The sequence below is a fragment of the Bombina bombina genome, chromosome 8 (assembly GCF_027579735.1).
Source record: "Bombina bombina isolate aBomBom1 chromosome 8, aBomBom1.pri, whole genome shotgun sequence".
Taxonomy (NCBI): Eukaryota; Metazoa; Chordata; class Amphibia; order Anura; family Bombinatoridae; genus Bombina; species Bombina bombina.
The window spans coordinates 26,366,513-26,391,852 of NC_069506.1; the positions used below are offsets into that span (position 1 = coordinate 26,366,513).

The 25,340-nt window shown below is 43.7% G+C and overlaps 1 protein-coding gene and 1 long non-coding RNA gene across 2 annotated transcripts in view; one reads left to right on the forward strand and one right to left on the reverse strand.

Moving 5' to 3' along the window:
* The window catches only part of LDLRAD2 (low density lipoprotein receptor class A domain containing 2), a 105,166-nt gene that overhangs the window by 3,416 nt on the left and 76,410 nt on the right, over window positions 1–25,340 (reverse strand). The window lies entirely within an intron of this gene.
* Window positions 13,217–13,540, forward strand: LOC128638323 (uncharacterized). Its single transcript, XR_008399083.1, has 2 exons — window positions 13,217–13,343; window positions 13,424–13,540. It is a non-coding gene; the product is annotated as an uncharacterized LOC128638323 (long non-coding RNA).

Genomic DNA, 25,340 nt, shown 5'->3' on the forward strand with positions numbered 1-25,340 from the left:
AAAACTACCTTATCTGCATGGAACACCAGGTAAGGTGAATCACACTGTAGAGCAGATAGCTCTGAAACTCTTCGAACAGAAGAGATAGCTACCAAAAACAAAACTTTCCAAGATAAAAGCTTAATATCTATGGAATGTAAAGGTTCAAACGGAACCCCTTGTAGAACTGAAAGAACTAAATTCAGACTCCATGGTGGAGCCACAGATCTATAAACAGGCTTGATTCTGACTAAAGCCTGGCTAAACGTTTGAACGTCTGGTACCTCTGCCAGACATTTGTGAAAAAGAATAGACAAAGCAGAAATCTGTCCCTTTAAGGAACTAGCTGATAATTCTTTCTCCAATTCGTCTTGGAGAAAGGACAAAATTCTGGGAATCCTAACCTTACTCCATGAGTAACCCTTGGATTTGCACCAAAAAAGATATTTTCGCCAAATCTTATGGTAGATTTTCCTGGTGACAGGCTTTCTAGCCTGAATCAGGGTATCAATAACCGACTCAGAGAAACCACGCTTTGATAGAATTAGGCGTTCAATCTTCAAGCAGTCAGAAGCAGAGAAATTAGATTTGGATGTTTGAAAGGACCTTGTATTAGAAGGTCCTGCCTCATTGGTAGTGTCCATGGCGGCACAGATGACATGTCCACTAGGTCTGCATACCAGGTCCTGCGTGGCCACGCAGGCCCCATTAGAATCACCGAAGCCCTCTCCTGCTTGATTCTGGCAACCAGACGAGGGAGGAGAGGAAACGGTGGAAAAACATAGGCCAGATTGAAGGACCAAGGCGCTGCTAGAGCATCTATCAGCACCGCCTGGGGATCCCAGGACCTGGACTCGTAAAGAGGAAGCTTGGTGTTCTGACGGGACGCCATCAGATCCAGTTCTGGAGTGCCCCATAGCTGAGTCAGCTGGGCAAATACCTCCGGGTGGAGTTCCCACTCCCCCGGGTGAAAAGTCTGACGACTTACAAAAACCGCCTCCCAGTTGTCTACTCCTGGGATGTGAATTGCTGAGAGATGGCAAGAGTGATCCTCCGCCCATCTGATTATTTTGGTTACTTCCATCATTGCTAGAGAACTCCTTGTTCCGCCTTGATGATTGACGTAAGCTACAGTCGTGATGTTGTCCGACTGAAATCTGATGAATTTGGCCGCAGCTAGCTGAGGCCATGCCTGAAGCGCGTTGAATATCGCCCTTAGTTCCAGAATGTTTATCGGGAGAAGAGCTTCTTCCCGAGACCATAAGCCCTGGGCTTTCAGGGAGTCCCAGACTGCACCCCAGCCCAACAGACTGGCGTCGGTCGTTACGATGATCCACTCTGGTCTGCGGAAACACATTCCCTGAGACAGGTAATCCTGAGACAACCACCAGAGAAGAGAATCTCTGGTCCCCTGGTCCAACTGAATTTGAGGAGACAAATCTGCATAATCCCCATTCCACTGTTTGAGCATGCATAATTGCAGTGGTCTGAGGTGTATCCGTGCAAAAGGGACTATGTCCATTGCCGCTACCATTATTCCGATTGTCTCCATGCACTGAGCTACAGATGGCCGAGGAATGGAATGAAGAGCTCGGCAAGTAGTTAAGAGCTTTAACTTTCTGACCTCCGTCAGAAATATTTTCATTTCTACCGAGTCTATTAGGGTTCCTAGGAAGGGAACTCTTGTAAGGGGGGAGAGAGAACTCTTTTTGATGTTCACCTTCCACCCGTGAGACCTCAGAAAGGCTACTACAATTTCCGTGTGAGACTTGGCTCTTTGGAAAGTCGACGCCTGAATTAAGATGTCGTCTAGATAAGGCGCCACTGCTATGCCCCGCGGTCTTAGAACCGCCAGGAGGGACCCTAGCACCTTTGTGAAAATTCTGGGAGCAGTGGCCAACCCGAAAGGAAGAGCCGCAAACTGATAATGCTTGTCCAGAAAGGCGAACCTGAGAAACTGGTGATGATCTTTGTGGATAGGAATGTGCAGCTACGCATCCTTTAGATCCATGGTAGTCATATATTGACCCTCCTGGATCATTGGTAAGATTGTCCGAATGGTCTTCATCTTGAATGATGGGACTCTGAGGAATTTGTTTAGAATTTTGAGATCCAGGATTGGTCTGAAAGTTCCTTCTTTCTTGGGAACCACAAACAGGTTTGAGTAAAAACCCAGCCCTTGTTCCGCAATTGGAACGGGGTTGATCACTCCCATTGTATGTAGGTCTTTTACACAGCGTAAGAACGCCTCTTTCTTTGTCTGGTCTGTAGACAAACAAGAAATGTGGAACCTTCCCCTTGGAGGGGAGTCCTTGAATTCTAGAAGATATCCCTGGGATACAATCTCTAAGGCCCAGGGATCGTGTACGTCTCTTGCCCAGGCCTGAGCGAAGAGAGAGAGTCTGCCCCCTACTAGATCCGGTCCCGGATCTGGGGCTACCCCATCATGCTGTCTTGGAAGCAGCTGCAGGCTTCTTGGCCTGTTTACCCTTGTTCCAGCCCTGGTAAGGTTTCCAGGCTGGCCTGGGTTGTGAAGCGTTACCCCTCTTGCTTTGTAGTAGGGGAGGGTGAAGCGAGGCCGCTCCTGAAATTCCGAAAGGAACAAAAATTATTTTGTTTGTTCTTTGTCTTAAAGGACTTGTCCTGAGGGAGAGCATGGCCTTTTCCCCCAGTGATTTCTGAAATAATCTCCTTCAATTCAGCCCCGAAGAGGGTCTTTCCTTTGAAAGGGATGTTCAAGAGTTTGGATTTTGACGACACATTGGCCGACCAGGACTTTAGCCATAGCGCCCTGCTCGCTAAGATGGCGAAACCTGAATTCTTTGCTGCTAACTTAGCTAGTTGGAAAGCGGCATCTGTGATACATTTTGATTAGTGATGAATTAGCTAGCTTAAGAGCCTTAATTCTGTCCATAATGTCCTCATATGAGGTCTCCGTCTGGAGCGCATCTTCCAGCGCCTCGAACAAGAAAGCAGCTGCAGTAGTTACAGGAACAATGCAAGCAATAGGTTGGAGAAGAAAACCTTGTTGAACAAAAATTTTCTTAAGTAAACCCTCTAATTTTTTATCCATAGGGTCTTTAAAAGCACAACTGTCTTCAATCGGTATGGTTGTGCGTTTAGCAAGTGAAGAAACAGCCCCCTCCACCTTAGGGACCGTCTGCCACGAGTCCCGCATGGGGTCAGATATGGGGAACATTTTCTTAAAAACAGGAGGGGGAACAAACGGAATACCTGGTCTATCCCACTCCCTAGTAACGATATCCGCAATCCTCTGAGGGACCGGGAACACATCAGAGTAAACGGGAACTTCTAGGTACTTGTCCATTTTACACAATTTCTCTGGAACCACCAAAGGGTCGCAGTCATCCAGAGTAACTAATACCTCCCTGAGCAATAAGCGGAGGTGTTCTAGTTTAAATTTAAAAGCCAACGTATCTGAGTCTGTCTGAGGAGCAACCTTTCCCGAATCGGAAATTTCTCCCTCAGACAGCACATCCCTCGCCCCCATTTCAGAGCGTTGTGAGTGTATATCGGATACGGCTACTAAAGCGTCAGAATGCTCAGAATCTGTTCTTAAAACAGAGCTATCATGCTTTGCAGGTAACACGGGCAGTTTAGATAAAAACACTGAGAGGGTATTATCCATAACTGCCGCCAAGTCTTGCAAGGTAAAAGAGTTAGACGCACTAGAGGTGCTAGGAGTCGCTTGAGCGGGCGTAATTGGTTGTGACACTTGGGGAGAGGTTAACGGACTAACCTCATTACCTTCTGCCTGAAAATCATCTTGGGCCACATTTTTAAGTGCGACAATATGTTCTTTAAAATGTATAGACATATAAGTACAAGTGGGACACATTCTGAGAGGGGGTTCCACCATGGCTTCTAAACACATTGAACAAGGATTTTCCTTGGTGTCAGACATGTTTAACAGACTAGTAGTAAGACAAACAGGCTTAGAAATCACTTTAATCAAGTAAAAACAGACTTTGAAAAAAACGTTACTGTGCCTTTAAGAGATAAAAAAGGCACACAATTTTGCAAAACAGTGAAAAATGCAGCAAACTTTTCGAAACTTTAACAGTATGTACCTAAAGCATTAGTAAGATTGCACCACTAGCAATAAAAACGCTGTGGCCCTACCTGCCCTTAGGAACCAGATTTGTGGGGAAAAAAACTTCTTATAGGCCCTCAAACTGCAGCAGGACCCTCCATGTGAAAAAGCCTGGACTTCTAGTCAAATATAACTGTGCATCTGAGGCGCGAAATTAGGCCCCTCCCACCTTACTCCGGTGCTGTAAGGCCTAAAGAAACACTCCTAAGTGTTTTAATAATAGCCATGTGGGTAACAACCCCTGAAAGAAACCCAAAAGGAACCTTCAAAGTGTCTCAAAAAACAAAAATTTTCAATAAAAAAACGTTTGCCATTAAGTAGTGTCAACCAGCATAAACTAGCCCTGTTATGTAAGCTTGCAATTCCATACTTAGTCTCTGAATACAGCTTACCCTTCCCTCATGGGGATATTATCAGTCCTTTCTAGCATTATCACAGTCTTGTCTAGAAATAAATGACTGAACATACCTCTTTTGCAGCCTAACCTGCAAACCGTTCCCCCCAACTGAAGTTTTCTTGTACTCCTCAGTCCTATGTGGGAACAGCAGTGGATCTTAGTTACAACATGCTAAAATCATCTTCCTCCCTGCAGAAATCTTCATCTCCTTTCTGCTAGAGAGTAAATAGTACACACCGGCACCATTTAAAATAACAAACTGTTGCTTGTAGAAAATAAAACTACATTTCTAACACCACATTCACTTTACACTTCCAATTGCTTAGAGCCGGCAAAGAGAATGACTGGGGGGTGGAGCTAGAGGGGGAGCTATATGGACAGCTCTGCTGTGTGCTCTCTTTGCCACTTCCTGTTGGGAAGGAGAATATCCCACAAGTAAAGGATGAATCCGTGGACTGGATACACCTTACAAGAGAAATGTTAATAATAAAAATAGAAGTAAAAATAAAAATATCCTGAACCTGTGAATAAACAAGAAAAAACAATGGTGCAATAAAGTTTATTACACTTTATAATTAGTAGAAATAAGCTCACCAGTATGTCAAAGTGTTTCGGCCTTTCCCAGGCCTTTTTCAAGACTATTTGATAAATCTACATAAATAAAAGCACAAGGAAGAGGCGCCAATGGTGCAGATCAATGATGGTTCTTAAATGGAACTGTAATTGGCTAACACAGGGTACTCACATGTATAAATGGCAATCAGTTATGCCAGTGGAAGCAGGCTGGATTTTATCAGCAGTCCAGCTAGCTGATCCTAGGGGCAGCTCTCTAACAACTTCCAAAAGGAGACAATCTGTAGAAAAAAGCAATAGATAGAGGCGCCAATGGTGCAGATCAATAGTAACTTGTAGGTATTTGTATCCAGTTGTATACACAGGGTACTCACATGTATAAGAGGCAATCTGTTATGCCCATAGAGACAGGCTGGATTTCTACAGCAATCCAGCTGGCTGATCCAAAAGGTGAAAAGGCAGTGTATTGGTGTAAATTATTCACACCCTAGATTTAGCGTAGCAGTAAACCATACATAGCTCTCCAAGTGAATAAAGATAAAAACATATTTATTTAAAAGTATAAAAGTTAAACACCCATCTCAGTGCCAAAACAAGTATGGCCAATGGAGAAACAGTGCGACGCGTTTCTCAGATAAACTGTTTCCTCAGGCATCTGAGACAACGCAAGGGAAAACCATACTCTCTGCCGTTGAGCTTTCTGTTTGTGAGATCTCCTGTGTATTACCTGGCTGTCTGACGTCCCTCCTGGTTCCTGATCCCTGGCTTGTTCCTGACTCTGCTGTTCTCCTTGTTCCTGATTCCGGCTCGTCTGACTACTCGCTTTGGCTCCTGAACCGTCTTGTCTGACTATTCACTTTGGCTCCTGACTCGGCTCGTCTGACTACTAGCTCTGGTTTTGATTCCTGGCTTCTTATTTGGACTTGTGGACGTTTTATTATTTTTTGCTATTAATAAAGGTGTGATTATTTTTGCACTTCTCTTCTCATTCTGATTCCTGGCACCCTGACATTACGCAAGGGCCATGAATCCTGATGGTGCTTATAATCCACCTTTACCTGCTTGGATCAATTTGCACTAGCCCAGCAAACCCTGCTGACTCGCACTGCACATTTGGACCGCAAGTTATGGCTGCTCCTGTTTCCGCTGCTGCACCTAGTCCTACCAGGAGCATGTCCGGTTCTGCACCTCTACCTCAGCGATATGGAGGCGATCCTAATCAGTGCAGAGGGTTTTTGAACCAGGTGGGCATTTACTTTGAGATGTTACCTCAGGCGTTTCCCTCTGACAGAGCTAAGGTGGGATTTCTCATCTCGTTACTCTCTGACACAGCTCTTGCCTGGGCTAATCCCTTGTGGGAGACTAATAAACCTGTGATTTCAAATTACCCTGAATGTGTGGCCTCCTTTCCGGCTCGCTCCTCCTCTGCTGCTAAACGATTAATGTCCATTCAGCAAGGTACAAGATCTGTTGCTCAGTATGCCATTGAGTTCCATACGCTTGCCGCAGAGGTAGGTTGGAACAATGAAGCCCTTGTTGCCGCCTTCTTTCATGGGCTCTCTGATGCGATTAAAGACGAGGTTGCTGCCAGAGATTTACCAGAAGATCTCGAGGCATTGTTGTCTTTTTTTTATTCTAATTGACATCAGACTAAGTGAGAGGCCCTCTTTCAAGGAGCGCTTGCGGATGCCTCCTGTTCCGTTGTCTTCTACGTGTTCGTTTCCACCCATGCTTCCCTCTCCTCCCATGCTTCCTGGTCCTGAGTCACCAGGTACTGCTGAGCCGATGCACTTGGGATTCACGCGTCTCTCCGCGGTGGAGAGGGCCTTTAGGAGGAGGGAGGGGCTCTGCCTCTATTGTGGGTTACAGGGCCTTTGAAATCTTGTCCTACACGGCCGGGAAACGCTCACACCTAAGGTCCTGTTGTGGGCAGACCTTGGGTGGTTTATCCTCGTCCCCGGAACCGCTAAAGGAGAAACATTTGGTCACGGTTGTCCTTTCCTGGGTGGACTCCTCCATAGTCACCCAGGCTCTTGTTGACTCCAGTGCTGCGGGCTATTTTATTGACGGTGCTTTTGTATCAAAGCACTCCATTCCTGTTTTGCCTCAGTCCGTTCCGCTTGCTATTAAGGCCATTGATGGCAGGCCCCTTCAGCCCGCACTCGTTACTCACGAAACTGCTCCGTTATTCATGGCTGTTGGGGCTCTCCGTTTTGAAACCCTCCAGTTCCAGGTGATAATCTCTCCACATTTTCCGGTTGTTCTGGGTGATCCCTGGCTCCAAAAGCACAATCCCAGTCTCGACTGGCGCAGGTCCGAAATTTTGTTGTGGTCTCTGCAATGTATTTCCACTTGTCTTCGGAAACCAGTTAAAGTCTTATGCACTTCTTCAGTATCTCAATTGCCAGAGGAGTACCAAGAGTTCCTAGACGTTTTTGACAAGGTGCGTGCCGGTACGTTGCCTCTTCACCGGTCTTACGATTGTGCCATAGACCTGCAACCCGGAGCCATTCCTCCTCGGGCTGGGTTTACCCTCTGTCTGTTGCGGAGAATGATGTCCTACGAGATATGTTGCAACAGTGTGTTGTGGTGTACTTAGATGACATCCTCATACACTCACCCACAGAGGCTCATCGTTCTGATGTTACACGGGTTCTTCAGAGACTACGTGAGAACGGCCTGTTTTGTAAACTCAAGAAATGTGAGTTCCGTCAGACTCAAGTAACCTTCCTAGGTTATGTTATGACCATTGCAGGGTTCTCCATGGATCCTGACAAGTTATCTGCAGTTCTGCAGTGGCCTCACCCAGTTGGTCTTCGGTCTATTCAACGTTTTTTGGGGTTCACCATTTACTATAGAAAGTTTATTAAAAACGTTTCTTCCTTGGTCAAACCTATCACAGACATGACCCGTAAAGAGAATGATCCACTCCATTGGTCACCTACTGCCATTAAGGCCTTTGATAGTCTTAAGACTGCCTTTGCTGCCGCTCCAGTTTTGGCTCATCCTAACCCTGTCCTGCCTTTTGTTCTTGAGGTCGATGCGTCAGACTGGAGTAGGTGCCCTCTTGTCTCAACGTCCTACACCTGACGGTTCCTTGCATCCGTCTGGTTTCTTCTCTAAGAAATTGTCTCCAGCGGAGTGCAATTATGAAATTGGCGACAGAGAATTACTGGCCAGAATTTTGGCACTCAAGGAATGGAGGCATCTTCTCGAGGGTACTAGCGTGCCAGTGCTCATTCTTACTGACCACAAGAATTTAACTTTTCTATCTGAAGCAAAACGTTTGTCACCCCGATAGGCCAGATGGGCGTTATTTTTGTCTTGGTTTAATTAAGTGGTCTCCTACCTGCCTGGTAGTAAGAATGTTAGGGCTGATGCCCTCTCTCGACAATTTTCGCCTCTGTCCAAGGAAGAGTCTGTACCTACTCCAGTTATACCTCCTGACCATATGTTTGCTACCATACGTACTAATTTGACTTCTCCCTTGGGGGAGGAGATCCTGGCTGCACAAACCAATGCACCACCTGAGAAACCTAGTGGTAAGTGTTTTGTTCCTGAGAATCTTCGAACTAAACTTTTGCACACTTACCACTATCCTTAAGCCGCAGGTCACCCAGGCAAGAACCAAATGATTTGGTCTGTCACTCGACAATTCTAGTGGCCAGGTCTTCGTTCTGATGTTGCTGCGTATGTTGCCTCCTGCTCAGTTTGTGCACAGAATAAGACTCCTCGACGTCTTCCTGTGGGTCTTCTTCAACCTATTGCTAATGGTGAGCGTCCTTGGACACATCTTTCCATGGACTTCATTGTCGAGCTCCCTGTTTCCAATGGCAATACTGTTATCCTCATGGTGGTTGACCGTTTTTCTAAAATGTCACATTGCATTCCCTTGAAGAAGTTGCCTACCGCTCAGGAGCTTGCTTCAATTTTTGCCCGGGAGGTCTTCCATTTACATGGGTTACCCAAGGAGATAGTGTTGGACCAGGGTAGCCAGTTTGTCTCCAGATTTTGGAGTTCCTTTTGTGCTCAAATGGGGATCCAGCTTTCCTTCTCCTCTCCATATCACCCTCAATCCAATGGGGCTGCGAAACGGTATAATCAAGCTCTGGAACAGTTCCTCCATTGCTATGTCTCAGATCACCACAATAATTGGTCTGAACTGTTACCTTGGGCAGAGTTTGCTCGTAATAGTGCTATTAATGCTTCCTCCAAGTTATCCCCGTTCATGGCGAATTATGGGTTTCAACCATCCTTGTTGCCCGATTCATTCATGTCTCAGGGTATTCCGGCTTTGGAGGAGCATCTCCGGCAACTCCATTCCACGTGGGTGCAGATTCAGGATTGCCTTCATCGTTCTATGCAGCGCCAAAAGTTCCAGGCTGATTGTAGGCTTCTGCCCGCGCCTTTCTACCAGGTTGGTGAGAGAGTTTGGTTGTCCTCCCGCAACTTGAACCTTTGTGTGCCTTCCAATAAACTGGCTCCCCGTTATGTTGGTCCTTTTCGAATACTGCAACGGGTCAATCCTGTGGCCTACGCTCTTGACCTTCCTCCTGCAATGCGCATCTCCAATGTTTTTCATGTCTCCCTCTTGAAACCATTGGTTTGTAATCGGTTTACTACAGTGTTGCCTCGTCCCCGTCCTATCTTTGTTGACAACCACGAGAAGTATGAGGTCAGCAGCATTATTGACTCTCGTATGTCCAGGGGCCGCGTACAGTATTTGGGTCACTGGAGGGGCTACGGTCTGGAGGAGCGTTCATGGGTTCCTTCCTCTGATGTTCATGCTCCCACCCTCCTCCGTGCCTTCCATGCCCGTTCCCGCAGGGGAGGGGTCGTTAAGGGGAGGTACTGTCAGGGTTTTTTCCCTGCTTTGTTTGCCATGTGCTGCTGGCAGCCATTTTACTCACCTCTCTTGCTGATTCTGGTGTATACTGTGCACTTCCTTTTATGGCCAGACTGGCGTACATCATCCGTGTGAGACAGGATGCAGTCTCAGAATTGTGATGTCATCACTTATTATTTAAAGGGCCTCTGTTCAGTATGCTTTGCCCTTGCGTTGTCTCAGACCTGTTTGTGAGAGCTCCTGTGTATTACCTGGCTGTCTGAAGTCCCTCCTGGTTCCTGATTCCTGGCTGGTTCCTGACTCTGCTGTTCCCCTTGTTCCTGATTCCGGTTCGTCTGACTACTCGCTTTGGCTCCTGACTCGGCTCGTCTGACTATTCACTTTGGCTTCTGACTCGGCTCGTCTGACTACCAGCTCTGGTTTTGATTCCTGGCTTGTTATTTGACTTGTGGACTTTTTATTATTTTTTGCTATTAATAAAGGTGTGATTATTTTTGCAGTCTGATTCCTGGCACCCTGACAGATAGGTTTTATTTAGATTTATTTTAATTATATTTAAGTTAGGGGGTGTTAGGGTTACGGTTAGACTTAGGTTTAGGGGTTAATAAATTTAGTATAGTGGTGGCGACGTTGGGGGTGGCAGATTAGGGGTTAATAATATTTAACTAGTGTTTGTGATGCTGGAGTACGGCGGTTTAGGGGTTAATATGTTTATTATAGTGGCGGCGATGTCCGGAGGGGCATATTAGGGGTTAATAAGTATAATATAGGTGTCGGCGATGTCGGGGCAGCAGATTAGGGGTTAATAAGTGTACGATTAGGGGTGTTTAGACTCGGGGTTCATGTTAGGGTGTTAGGTGTAAACATAAATTTAGTTTCCCCATAGGAATCAATGAGGCTGCGTTATTGAGCTTTACGCTGCTTTTTTAAAGGTGTTAGACTTTTTTTCAGCCGGCTCTCCCCATTGATGTCTATGGGGAAATTGTGCACGAGCACGTAAAACCAGCTCACCGCGGCTTTCAGCAGTGCTGGTATTGGAGTGCGGTATGAAGCTTAATTTTGCTCTACGCTCACTTTTTGCCTGATAACGCCGGGTTTTTGTAAACCTGTAATACCAGCGCTGTAGGGAAGTGAGCGGTGGCAATAACTTGCAAGTTATTACCGCACCGCTCATAACGCAAAACTCGTAATCTAGCCGTATGTTTACTAATCGGCTGATTATTCCACCTGTGCTCTAGTTCAGATATCCACAAAATGTAGCCTGTTAGGGAGGTCTGAGGACAGGTTTGAAAACCAGTGCTCTAGACACTTAAAAAAAAAAAAAGGGAGTTGGTAAAGGAAACTACACATTTTCTACCAAAATAAACTAGAAGAAGAAAAATTAATGGGTAGCATGATCCTTATAATATTGTTATATGGGACTTTTATAATTATACCAATTTTCTGATATCTGCAAACTGTAACAATTGTCTGATTTACTATAATTGATAGATTGTTTTTAAACTGTTTTCTATATACCCACATTTAGATTTGCACAATCTTATAGCAATTCTATCTGACCTAGGGTGCCCCCTATATATTAAAACAAACCAAATGAGGGGGCGTCTAAGTGGTAATATTGAAATAAATATTTAAACAGATATAACAGATCTTATCTCAACGAGGAATACAAACAATAAGTCTGTTACCAAATAGTTATGCAATAATAGTCCCAAAAGAATCCGTGCTCTGCACTTTTCAAAGGGTCTCGATGGATATCAAGGTATAGGTGGCTGCTCTCCCCTTCACAGATGAATCCAAACCAAACTATGAAGTGAAACACAAAACAGAGGGGTGCCTCACGTGCAGATCAACCAAAAGTGAGCATGAAATGATGCAACAAAAATCCAAAAATGGGTCCTCACATTTGGCAATAGCACCCTAATGTGCTGGTAGTGACGTGCTGATATCTCAGGGTGTATAAGCTCACCCTAATGTGATGGTAGTGACGTGCTGATATCTCAGGGTGTATAAGCTCACCCTAATGTGATGGTAGTGACGTGCTGATATCTCAGGGTGTATCAGCTCACCCTAATGTGCTGGTAGTGACGTGCTGATATCTCAGGGTGTATCAGCTCACCCTAATGTGCTGGTAGTGACGTGCTGATATCTCAGGGTGTATCAGCTCACCCTAATGTGCTGGTAGTGACATGCTGATATCTCAGGGTGTATCAGCTCACCCTAATATTGTCATAATATCAATATATCTTTACAGCCTGTCCCTTTAAGAACTGCCTGTTGTGTTCCTTTATAAGCATCCTGGCTGCTTTGCTCATTGCTTGTTATTGAGGAACCTCCCCTGGTTTCATTAGAGCCACTTACTGCCTTGTTCAGCTGCTTCCTGCAGCATATCCTGGAAGTCTGCCTTCAGATTCAGTGTGCACCTGGACACCTCCCTCTTCAGACTGGAGCTTTGCAGTTAAACAGAAGCCTGCTGCTCTTTGGTAACAACACATCCTTTTTGTCAGCGGATTCCAGAACACTTCTGATTATCAGCAGCTGTGACAGAATAACAAGCCTGAAAATGGATCAAGCAGATTTGCCCACACATGTATACAATCTTTCACAGAGAGTAGATCAACTTTCTCAAGGTTTAAGAGAGTTGCAATTAGAAAATCAGACACTAAGAGACATTATAAAAGATACTGCAGCTCCTAAACAGGTTACTATTGATTCAACAAATGAGCTTATTGTATCACCTCCAGAAAAATTTTCTGGTGATAGAAGTCAGTTCCGTGACTTTTTGAATGCATGTTACCTTTTATTCACTTTAAGACCAAAAACATACACTACTGATAAACAAAAAGTACTGACAGTTATTTCTTATCTCAGAGCAGAGCCTAGAACTTGGGCCAACTCTTATTTTGAGCAAAATGATCCTATATTAGATAACTTAGAAGTTTTTTTTCATGCAATGGCGTTATTGTATGATGATCCGTGCAAACAACTCACATCAGAAAATTCAATGAGAGCTCTTAAACAGGGAAAGAGGCCTGTAGAGGACTATATAGCCGAATTTAAAAGGGTTTCAAAAGATTCACAGTGGAATGACATCTCACTTAGAAACCAATTTAGATTAGGATTATCAGAAGCCCTGAAAGATGAGCTATCTAGAATAGACATACCAGAAAGTCTGGATAATTTAATGTCTTTGTCAATTAATATTGACAGACGTTTAAGGGAACGAAAGAAGGAAAGATATAATTCAGATCCAATAATAAGGAAATCCTATCAACCTTATAAAGTTACAGAAGAACCAATAGAAATTGGTGTAATCAGGGGACCTTTAAGCCCTGAAGAGAAAAAGAGGAGAAGGGAAAATAACCTCTGTCTTTATTGCGCATCTAAAGAACATGAAGTAAAAGACTGCCCTAACCTTACCAAGATAAAAAGAGGTAAGAACTATAACTTCAGTAGTACTTCTGACATAAGTTTTGGTAAACCATCTTACTGTCATTTACTTGTTTCCTTACAGTGGGGCTCAAAAGAGATTATGTTGAAGGCACTCGTTGATTCCGGTGCTTCAAGCAACTTTATTGATTTAGATGTGGTGTATAGGAATGAAATAGCATTAAAGAAAAAACAAAATTCATATGTGTTACGTGTATTTGATGGTAGTCAAATTTCTAACGGACCAATCACACATCAAACAACACCTATTATTATGGTTACACACGGGGAACATAAAGAACATATTTCATTCGACGTAACACCATCACCTCTATTTCCATTAATCTTAGGCTTACCTTGGTTACAACAACACCAACCTAGCATTGATTGGCAAACACTTAGTACACAATTCCAATCTCATTATTGTAAGCAACATTGTTTACCAAAACAAATATACTCACATATAAATAATCTGTCCACAACAAAGAATCAAGTTGGAAAATTACAACACCCAGTACCTGAAATCTATTCCCAATTTCAGGATGTATTTGATAAAAAGGAGGCGGAGACTTTACCACCGCATAGGACTTACGATTGTCCAATAGATCTCCTTCCTGGGTCACCAATACCTTTTGGTCACATTTATCCACTATCTCAGCCTGAGCTACAGCACTTAAAACAATATCTAGATGAGAATCTAAAAAAGGGCTTTATAAGAGCTTCCACTTCGCCAGCAGCTGCTGGAATGTTTTTCGTGCGCAATAAAGATGGAACACTTAGACCAATTGTTGACTACCGACAGCTCAATAAGATTACAATTAAAAATAGATACCCATTACCTTTGATAACTGAATTAATTGAAAGGTTGGGTAAGGCATCTATTTACACTAAACTAGATTTGAGGGGCGCATATAATTTAATCCGTATAAGGAAAGGGGACGAATGGCTCACAGCGTTCCGTACCAGATATGGTTTGTACAAGTACACTGTGATGCCATTCGGCCTCTGCAACGCCCCAGCAACCTTTCAACATTTTATTAATGAGGTTTTCCGTGATTTACTGGATGTTTGTGTAATCATCTACTTGGATGACATCCTGATTTACTCAGAATCCTTGCAAGAACACATAAAACATGTAACTACAGTACTAACCAGATTAAGAGAGAATCATCTCTATGCAAAACCAGAAAAATGTACATTTCATACCCAAGATATATCATTTCTTGGTTACAGAATTACAGCAGATGGTATCAATATGGAAGATACTAAGATATCCTCCATTACAAATTGGCCACAACCAACCAATGTAAAAGAACTTCAAAGTTTCTTAGGTTTTTCAAATTTTTATCGAAAATTTATTAAAATTTTTTCTTCTATAGTGAAACCTCTCACAAGGCTTACAGGAAAAGGGACACCTTTCGTTTGGACTCTGAATGCACAACAAGCATTTGATTTACTAAAAGAATGTTTCACAACTGCACCAATACTTCATTTCCCAGATCCTACAAAACAGTACATCCTAGAAGTTGATGCATCGGAGTATGCAATAGGTGCCATCCTATCTCAAAGGACAAGTTTAACAGAACCCGTTCATCCGGTTGCTTACTACTCACGATCTTTAACACCTCCAGAAATTAACTATCCAATTGGGGAAAAAGAACTCCTATCGATTAAATCAGCTTTCGAACATTGGAGGCACTTGTTGGAGGGTACAGATATACCAATTCTTGTATATACTGACCACAAGAACCTAGAGTATTTGCAGACTAATCGCACGCTGTCATCAAGACAACTCAGATGGAGTCTGTATTTCTCTAGGTTTAACTTCCATATACAATACAGACCTGGATCACGTAACGGGAAAGCAGATGCTCTGTCAAGACAGAGAACACCCCATAACCATATTGAACCACAGAGAACTGTTCTATCTCCAGGAAATTTCATCTCCTGCATACAACCTTTTACACAAGAATTGCTCAAAGCAGGGATGTTAATACAAATAAATATAATCTCATAAAACATCCAGATGGTCTATATTATTTTGAGAATCTCTTGTATATACCACCAACTTTACAAAAGGTAATTCTACAACAAAACCATGACTCAGTCCTTAATGGACATCCTGGTATACAAAATACATATGATTTAATTAAAAGGAAATACTGGTGGCCTAAGATGTGGAGCTCAATAGAGGATTACGTCAAAACTTGTACTTTATGTGTTCAAAACAAAAAGGATCACAAAAAACCTTATGGATATTTAATGTCATTACCGATACCCGATCGACCATGGAAAGAAGTCGCTATGGATTTCATAGTAGAGTTGCCTGAATCTAAGACTTATACTACAATTTTAGTAGTTATCGATTTATTTACTAAGATGGCACATTTCTTGCCCATACCAGCTTTACCCACTGCATCTCAAACCGCGGAGTTGTTTTTATCAAACATTGTAAAAATACATGGACTACCAACAAGTATTCTCACAGACCGTGGTAGCCAATTCACATCTAAATTTTGGCAATCCTTATGTGACAAATTGAATATCACAAGAAAACTTACAACATCATATCATCCGCAAACGAATGGCCAATGTGAACGCACCAACCAAACTTTAGAGCAATATTTACGTGTTTTCTGTTCCCAGCAACAAGATAAATGGGCTGAATATTTGGCAACTGCTGAGTTTGCCTATAATAACACCAAAAATGATTCCACTCGGCTTTCCCCCTTTTTCGCCAATTATGGATTTCATCCTACTTATGATCTCCTACCCAATATGCATGCTCAATGTCCTATTGTTAACGACTTAGTTAATTCCATCGCTCAAAATTTTAAATTATTACAGGATAATATCACCCGGGCTCAATCCCGCCATCAACACTACTACAATTTACGCCGGCGACCAGCTCCGGATTACAAGGTCGGGGATTTGGTCTGGTTATCCACCCGTCACATACGAATACCAGCTACGAAAGCTAAATTCAACCAGTTGTATATAGGACCATTTCCCATAGAAAAAATCATTAACTCCAACGCTGTTGTACTACGGTTACCAGAAAGGTATCGCATACACCCTTCATTCCACGTTGCCATGATTAAACCTTATACTCCTGTCCGATCTGTTCCTTCGTCCATTCCGGATTCGGTTCAGTCCCAATCTGACCAAGAGGAGTATGAGGTCTCTGAAATACTGGATTCTAGAGTGTTTCGGGGTGTACTTCAGTATTTAGTCCATTGGGAGGGGTATTCGCATGAGGAGGATTCTTGGGAGCCTGCCACTAACATTTCTGCCCCTCGTTTGGTCTCGCTTTTTCATCGGAGACATCCTGAGAGACCCTCTTTTTGAATCGACTCCTGGAAATAAAACCTGGAGGTTTTCCTTGTGTGGGGGACCTGTCATAATATCAGTATATCTTTACAGCCTGTCCCTTTAAGAACTGCCTGTTGTGTTCCTTTATAAGCATCCTAGCTGCTTTGCTCATTGCTTGTTATTGAGGAACCTCCCCTGGTTTCATTAGAGCCACTTACTGCCTTGTTCAGCTGCTTCCTGCAGCATATCCTGGAAGTCTGCCTTCAGATTCAGTGTGCACCTGGACACCTCCCTCTTCAGACTGGAGCTTTGCAGTTAAACAGAAGCCTGCTGCTCTTTGGTAACAACACATCCTTTTTGTCAGCGGATTCCAGAACACTTCTGATTATCAGCAGCTGTGACAAATATGCTGGTAGTGACGTGCTGATATCTCAGGGTGTATCAGCTCACCCTAATGTGCTGGTAGTGACGTGCCGATATCTCAGGGTGTATCAGCTCACCCTAATGTGCTGGTAGTGACGTGCTGATATCTCAGGGTGTATCAGCTCACCCTAATGTGCTGGTAGTGACGTGCTGATATCTCAGGGTGTATCAGCTCACCCTAATGTGCTGGTAGTGACGTGCTGATATCTCAGGGTGTATTAGCTCACCCTAATATGCTGGTAGTGACACATTTGTTTTAATGCGTAGATGGGACTTTTGTAGTTTGCGTAATTTAGGTACCAAAGATCATTGATATCCGCACGTCACCCTGAGATATCAGCACGTCACTACTAGCACATTAGGGTGAGCTGATACACCCTGAGATATCCGCACGTCACTACCAGCACATTAGGGTGCTATTGCCAAATGTGAGGACTCATTTTTGGATTTTGGTTGCATCATTTCATGCTCACTTTTGGTTGATCTGCACATGAGGTGCCCCTCTGTTTTGTGTTTCGCCCCCTATATATAATCTTAATCCTTATAATATGGTTGATGTAAAAATGCCTAATTTTATTATTTTAAAAATAACTGTTTATGTATCGGACAGAGCATACAATTAGCCTTTGTAAAAAAAAAAACAGTAGTTACAATACACCACTGGGAGCTAGCGATGGATTGGTTGCTGCACATATATGCCTCTTGTCATTGGCTCATCCGATCTGTTCAGCTAGCTCCCAGTAGTCCATTGTTGTTCCTTTAGAAGTGAAATTTGATAACAAAAGTAAATTGGGAAGTTGTTTAAACAGTATTCTCTATATGAAAGATATCATTAACCCCTTAGTGACCAGAGCACTTTTCCATTTTCTGTCCGTTTGGGACCAAGGCTATTTTTACATTTCTGCGGTGTTTGTGTTTAGCTGAAATTTTCCTCTTACTCATTTACTGTACCCACACATATTATATACCGTTTTTCTCGCCATTAAATGGACTTTCTAAAAATACCATTATTTTCATCATATCTTATCATTTACTATAAAAAAAAATTATAAAATATGAGGAAAAATTGAAAAAAACACACTTTTTCTAACTTTGAACCCCAAAATCTGTTACATATCTACAACCACCAAAAAACACCCATGCTAAATTGTTTCTAAATTTTGTCCTGAGTTTAGAAATACCCAATGTTTACATCTTCTTTGCTTTTTTTGTAACTTATAGGGCCATAAATACAAGTAGCACTTTGCTATTTTCAAACCATTTTTTTTCAAAATTAGCGCTAGTTACATTAGAACACTGATATCTTTCAGGAATCCCTGAATATCCCTTGACATGTATATATTTTTTTTTAGAAGACATCCCAAATTATTGATCTAGGCCCATTTTGGTATATTTCATGCCACCATTTCACCGCCAAATGCGATCAAATACAAAAAATTGTTCACTTTTTCACAAATTTTTTCACAAACTTTCAGTTTCTCACTGAAATTATTTACATACTGCTTGTGCAATTATGGCATAAATGGTTGTAAATTCTTCTCTGGGATCCCCTTTGTTCAGAAATAGCAGACATATATGGCTTTGGCATTGCTTTTTGGTAATTAGAAGGCCGCTAAATGCCACTGCGCACCACACGTGTATTATGCCCAGCAGTGAAGAGGTTAATTAGGGAGCATGTAAGGAGCTTTTTGGGGTAATTTTAGCTTTAGTGTAGTGTAGTAGACAACCCCAAGTATTGATCTAGGCCCATTTTGGTATATTTCATGCCACCATTTCACCGCCAAATGCGATCAAATTAAAAAAAAAACGTAAAATTTTTCACAATTTTAGGTTTCTCACTGAAATCATTTACAAACAGCTTGTGCAATTATGGCACAAATGGTTGTAAATGCTTCTCTGGGATCCCCTTTGTTCAGAAATAGCAGACATATATGACTTTGGAGTTGCTTTTTGGTAATTAGAATGCTGCTAAATGGCGCTGCGCATCACACGTGTATTATGGCTAGCAGTGAAGGGGTTAATTAGGTAGCTTGTAGGGAGCTTGCAGGGTTAATTTTAGCTTTAGTGTAAAGATCAGCCTCCCACCTGAAACATCAGACCCCCTGATCCCTCCCAAACATCTCTCTTCCCTCCCCTACCCCACAAATGTCCCCGCCATCTTAAGTACTGGCAGAAACTCTGCCAGTACTAAAATAAAAGGTATATTTGGGCTTTTTTGTGCATTTTTTGTTAGCATATTTACATATGCTTCTGTGTAGGGATCCCCCTTAGCCCCCAACCTCACTGATCCCCCACTAAACAGCTCTCTAACCCTCCCCCTCTGACCTAATGTGCGCCATCTTGGGTACTGGCAGCTGTCTGCCAGTACCCAGTTTAGTGAAAAAAAATGCTTTTTTTTTAAATAAAATATGTCCCTTTTCTGTAGTGTAGCTTTCCCCCCCCCCCCAAGACCAACCCCCCACCCCTTCCAGATCCCTTAGATGGTTTTTATAAAAAGTTTATTTAATTTTTTTTTTACTTTTACTTTTTTACTTTTCTGTAGTGTAGCGGTTCCCACCCGCTCCCGCCCCGTGCACGCGCCCGCCCGCCACCCCCCGTGCACGCGCGCGCGCCCGTGCGCGCCCCCGACGGTCCCGATCCCGATCCCGCCCCCCGTGACGTCACGCGCAACACCGATGGCCGCCCACCCGCCTCCCAATTCGGCTCCCACCCACCAACGATACCGGCCATCGATGTCCGGTGCAGAGAGGGCCACAGAGTGGCTCTCTCTGCATCGGATGGCCATGTATGGTTATTGCAGGATGCCTCCATATCGAGGCATCACTGCAATAACCGGAAAGCAGCTGGAAGCGAGCAGGATCGCTTCCAGCTGCTTTCCACACCGAGGACGTGCAGGGTACGTCCTCAGGCGTTAACTGCCTTTTTTTTGAGGACGTACCCTGCACGTCCTCGGTCATTAAGGGGTTAAAGAAAAAACATAATTTATGCTTACCTGATAAATTTATTTCTCTTGTAGTGTGTTCAGTCCACGGGTCATCCATTACTTATGGGATATATTCTCCTTCCCAACAGGAAGTTGCAAGAGGATCACCCAAGCAGAGCTGCTATATAGCTCCTCCCCTCACATGCCATATCCAGTCATTCGACCGAAACAAGACAAGAAAGGAGAAACTATAGGGTGCAGTGGTGACTGGAGTTATAATTTAAAATTTAGAACCTGCCTCAAATAGACAGGGCGGGCCGTGGACTGAACACACTACAAGATAAATAAATTTATCAGGTAAGCATAAATTATGTTTTCTCTTGTTAAGTGTGTTCAGTCCACGGGTCATCCATTACTTATGGGATACCAATACCAAAGCCAAAGTACACGGATGATGGGAGGGACAAGGCAGGAACATTAAACAGAAGGAACCACTGCCTGTAGAACCTTTCTCCCAAAAACAGCCTCCGAATAAGCAAAATGGTCAAATTTGGAAAAAGTATGCAGTGAAGACCAAGTTGCAGCCTTGCAAATCTGTTCAACAGAGGCCTCATTCTTAAAGGCCCAGGTGGAAGCCACAGCTCTAGTGGAATGAGCTGTAATTCTTTCAGGAGGCTGCTGTCCAGCAGTCTCATAGGCTAAGCGTATTATGCTATGAAGCCAAAAAGAGAGAGAGATAGCCGAAGCCTTTTGACCTCTCCTCTGTCCAGAGTAAATGACAAACAGAGAAGAAGTTTGTCGAAAATCTTTAGTTGCCTGTAAGTAGAACTTCAGGGCACGGACCACGTCTAGATTATGCAAAAGACGTTCCTTCTTTGAAGAAGGATTAGGACATAAGGATGGAACAACAATCTCTTGATTGATATTCTTGTTAGAAACAACCTTAGGTAAAAACCCAGGTTTAGTACGCAGGACTACCTTGTCTGAATGAAAAATCAGATAAGGAGAATCACAATGTAAGGCAGATAACTCAGAGACTCTTCGAGCCGAAGAAACAGCCATCAAAAACAAAACTTTCCAAGAAAAAAGCTTAATATCAATGGAATGAAGGGGTTCAAACGGAACACCCTGAAGAACTTTAAGAACCAAGTTTAAGCTCCACGGAGGAGCAACAGCTTTAAACACAGGCTTAATCCTAGCCAAAGCCTGACAAAAAGCCTGGACGTCTGGATTCTCTGCCAGACGATTGTGTAAAAGAATAGACAGAGCAGAAATCTGTCCCTTTAGTGAACTAGCGGATAAGCCCTTTTCTAAACCCTCTTGTAGAAAAGACAATATCCTAGGAATCCTAACCTTACTCCATGAGTAACTCTTGGATTCACACCAATATAAATATTTACGCCATATCTTGTGGTAAATTTTTCTGGTAACAGGTTTCCGAGCCTGTATTAATGTATCAATAACCGAAACCGAAAACCCCCGCTTTGATAGAATCAAGCGTTCAATTTCCAAGCAGTCAGCCTCAGAGAAATTAGGTTTGGATGGTTGAAAGGACCCTGAATTAGAAGGTCCTGCCTCAGGGGTAGAGACCATGGTGGACAGGACGACATGTCCACTAGGTCTGCATACCAGGTCCTGCGTGGCCACGCAGGCGCTATCAGAATCACCGATGCTCTCTCCTGTTTGATCCTGGCAATCAGTCGAGGTAGCATCGGAAAAGGTGGAAACACATAAGCTATATTGAAAACCCAAGGGGCTGCTAGTGCATCTACCAGCACCGCTTCCGGGTCCCTGGACCTGGATCCGTAACAAGGAAGCTTGGCGTTCTGGCGAGATGCCATGAGATCCAGATCCGGCTTGCCCCAACGAAGAATCAGTTGAGCAAATACCTCCGGGTGAAGTTCCCACTCCCCCGGATGAAAAGTCTGGCGACTTAGAAAATCCGCCTCCCAGTTCTCCACGCCTGGGATGTAGATCGCTGACAGGTGGCAAGAGTGAGACTCTGCCCAGCGAATAATCTTCGAGACTTCCAACATCGCTAGGGAACTCCTGGTTCCCCCTTGATGATTGATGTAAGCCACAGTCGTGATGTTGTCCGACTGAAATCTGATGAACCTCAGTGTTGCTAACTGAGGCCAAGCTAGAAGAGCACTGAATATTGCTCTTAATTCTAGAATGTTTATTGGGAGGAGTTTCTCCTCCTGAGTCCACGATCCCTGAGCCTTCAGGGAGTTCCAGACTGCTCCCCAGCCTAGGAGGCTGGCATCTGTTGTTACAATCGTCCAATCTGGTCTGCGAAAAGTCATTCCTTTGGACAGATGAACCCGTGATAACCACCAGAGAAGAGAATCTCTGGTCTCCTGGTCCAGATTTAGCAAAGGGGACAGATCTGAGTAATCCCCGTTCCATTGACTTAGCATGCATAGTTGCAGCGGTCTGAGATGTAGGCGCGCAAATGGCACTATGTCCATTGCCGCGACCATTAAGCCGATTACTTCCATGCACTGAGCTACTGATGGGCTTGGAATGGAGTGAAGAACACGGCAAGCATTGAGAATCTTTGATAACCTGGACTCCGTCAGGTAAATCCTCATCTCTACAGAATCTATAAGAGTCCCTAGAAAAGGGAACCTTGTGAGTGGTAACAGAGAACTCTTTTCCACGTTCACTTTCCACCCATGCGACCTCAGAAATGCTAGAACTATCTCTGTATGAGACTTTGCAGTTTGAAAACTTGACGCTTGTATCAGAATGTCGTCTAGGTACGGAGCCACCGCTATGCCTCGTGGTCGTAGTACCGCCAGAAGAGAGCCCAGAACCTTTGTAAAAATTCTCGGGCCGTAGCTAATCCGAAGGGAAGCGCTACAAACTGGTAATGCCTGTCTAGAAAGGAAAACCTTAGGTACCGATAATGATCTTTGTGAATCGGTATGTGAAGGTAGGCATCCTTTAAATCCACTGTCGTCATATATTGACCCTCTTGGATCATGGGTAGGATGGTCCGAATGGTTTCCATCTTGAACGATGGAACCCTTAGGAATTTGTTTAAGATTTTTAAATCTAAGATTGGTCTGAAGGTTCCCTCTTTCTTGGGAACCACAAACAGATTTGAATAAAACCCCTGCCCCTGTTCCGTCCGCGGAACTGGGTGGATCACTCCCATTACTAAGAGGTCTTGTACACATTGTAGAAATGCCTCTTTCTTTACTAGGTTTGTTGATAACCTTGACAGATGAAACCTCCCTTGTGGAGGAGAAGTTTTGAAATCCAGAAGGTATCCCTGAGATATAATCTCCAACGTCCAGGGATCCTGTACATCTCTTGCCCAAGCCTGGGCGAAGAGAGAGAGTCTGCCCCCCACTAGATCCGTCTCCGGAAAGGGGGCCCTGACTTCATGCTGTCTTAGGGGCGGAGTAGGCTTTCTGGCCTGCTTGCCCTTGTTCCATGACTGGTTGCCTTTCCAACCCTGTTTGTAACGAGCAGTAGTTCCTTCCTGTTTTGGAGCGGAGGAAGTTGATGCTGCTCCTGCCTTGAAATTACGAAAGGCACGAAAATTAGACTGTTTGGCCTTCGATTTGGCCCTGTCCTGAGGAAGGGTGTGGCCCTTACCTCCAGTAATGTCAGCAATAATTTCCTTCAAGCCGGGCCCAAATAAGGTCTGCCCTTTGAAAGGAATGTTTAGTAATTTAGACTTAGAAGTTACATCTGCTGACCAGGATTTAAGCCAAAGCGCTCTGCTCGCCTGTATGGCGAATCCGGAATTTTTAGCCGTAAGTTTGGTTAAATGCACTACGGCATCCGAAACAAACGCATTAGCCAGCTTAAGGGTTCTAATTTTGCTCAAAGACTCATCCAATGGTGCTGTGCGAATCGCCTCTTCCAGAGACTCAAACCAGAATGCCGCTGCAGCAGTGACAGGCGCAATGCATGCAAGAGGCTGTAATATAAAACCTTGTTGAACAAACATTTTCTTAAGATAACCCTCTAATTTTTTATCCATTGGATCTGAGAAAGCACAGCTATCCTCCACCGGGATAGTGGTACGCTTGGCTAAAGTAGAAACTGCTCCCTCCACCTTAGGGACCGTCTGCCATAAGTCTCGTGTGGTGGCGTCTATAGGGAACATTTTTCTAAATATCGGAGGAGGGGAAAAAGGCACACCGGGTCTATCCCACTCCTTACTAATAATCTCTGTAAGCCTCTTTGGTATTGGAAAAACGTCAGTACACACCGGCACCGCGTAGTATTTATCCAACTTACATAATTTCTCTGGGATTGCCACCGTGTCACAATCATTCAGAGCCGCTAACACCTCCCCTAGCAACACGCGGAGGTTCTCAAGCTTAAATTTAAAATTTGAAATTTCTGAATTCGGTCTCCCCGAATCAGAACCGTCACCCACAGAATGAAGCTCTCCGTCCTCATGTTCTGCAAATTGTGACGCAGTATCAGACATGGCTCTCGTGTCATCGGCGCGCTCTGTCCTTAACCCAGAACTGTCGCGCTTGCCTCTTAACTCGGGCATATTGTATAATACTTCTTTCATAACATTAGCCATATCATGTAAAGTGATTTGTAAGGGCCTTGATGTACTTGGCGCCTCAATCTCACGCACCTCCCGAGCGGGAGACGAAGGTACTGACACGTGAGGAGAGTTAGACGGCATAACTGCCCCCTCGTTGTCTGGTGATAATTTTTTTATCGGTACAGATTGACTTTTCAAAGTAATATCAATACAATTGGTACACATATTTCTATTGGGCTCCACAACGGCTTTTAAACATAATGAACAAGCAGATTCCTCTGTATTAGACATGTTTAAACAGACTAGCAATGAGGCTAGCAAGCTTGGAAATTACTTTCAATAAGTTCGCAAGCAATATAAAAAACGCTGCAGCGCTTTTTAAAAAACACAGTTGAGTAACAAAGAACTAATTCAGTTATAGTCAACAATTCTTTAAATGTATTAATTAGCAGAGGATTGCACCCATTAGCAACAGGATGATTAACCCCTCAGTACCCAAAAAAACGGATATCAAATTAATATTAAACGTTTTTATCACAGTCTAACACACTGTCACAGGTCTGCTGTGACTGATTACCTCCCTCAAAAACGAATGTTGAAGACCCCTGAGCTCTCTAGAGACGTCCTGGATCAAGGAGGAAGAAGCAGGAAGACTGTGCTAGAATTTTAACTGCGCAACAAGGCGCTAAAAAAAAAAAAAAGGCCCCTCCCGCTCATTTACAACAGTGGGAGACCTGATATAACGGTTTCTATGCAGAAATATACGTTAGCCATGTGGAAAAAAATTCATGCCCAAAAGGATTTATCACCAAAGTACCT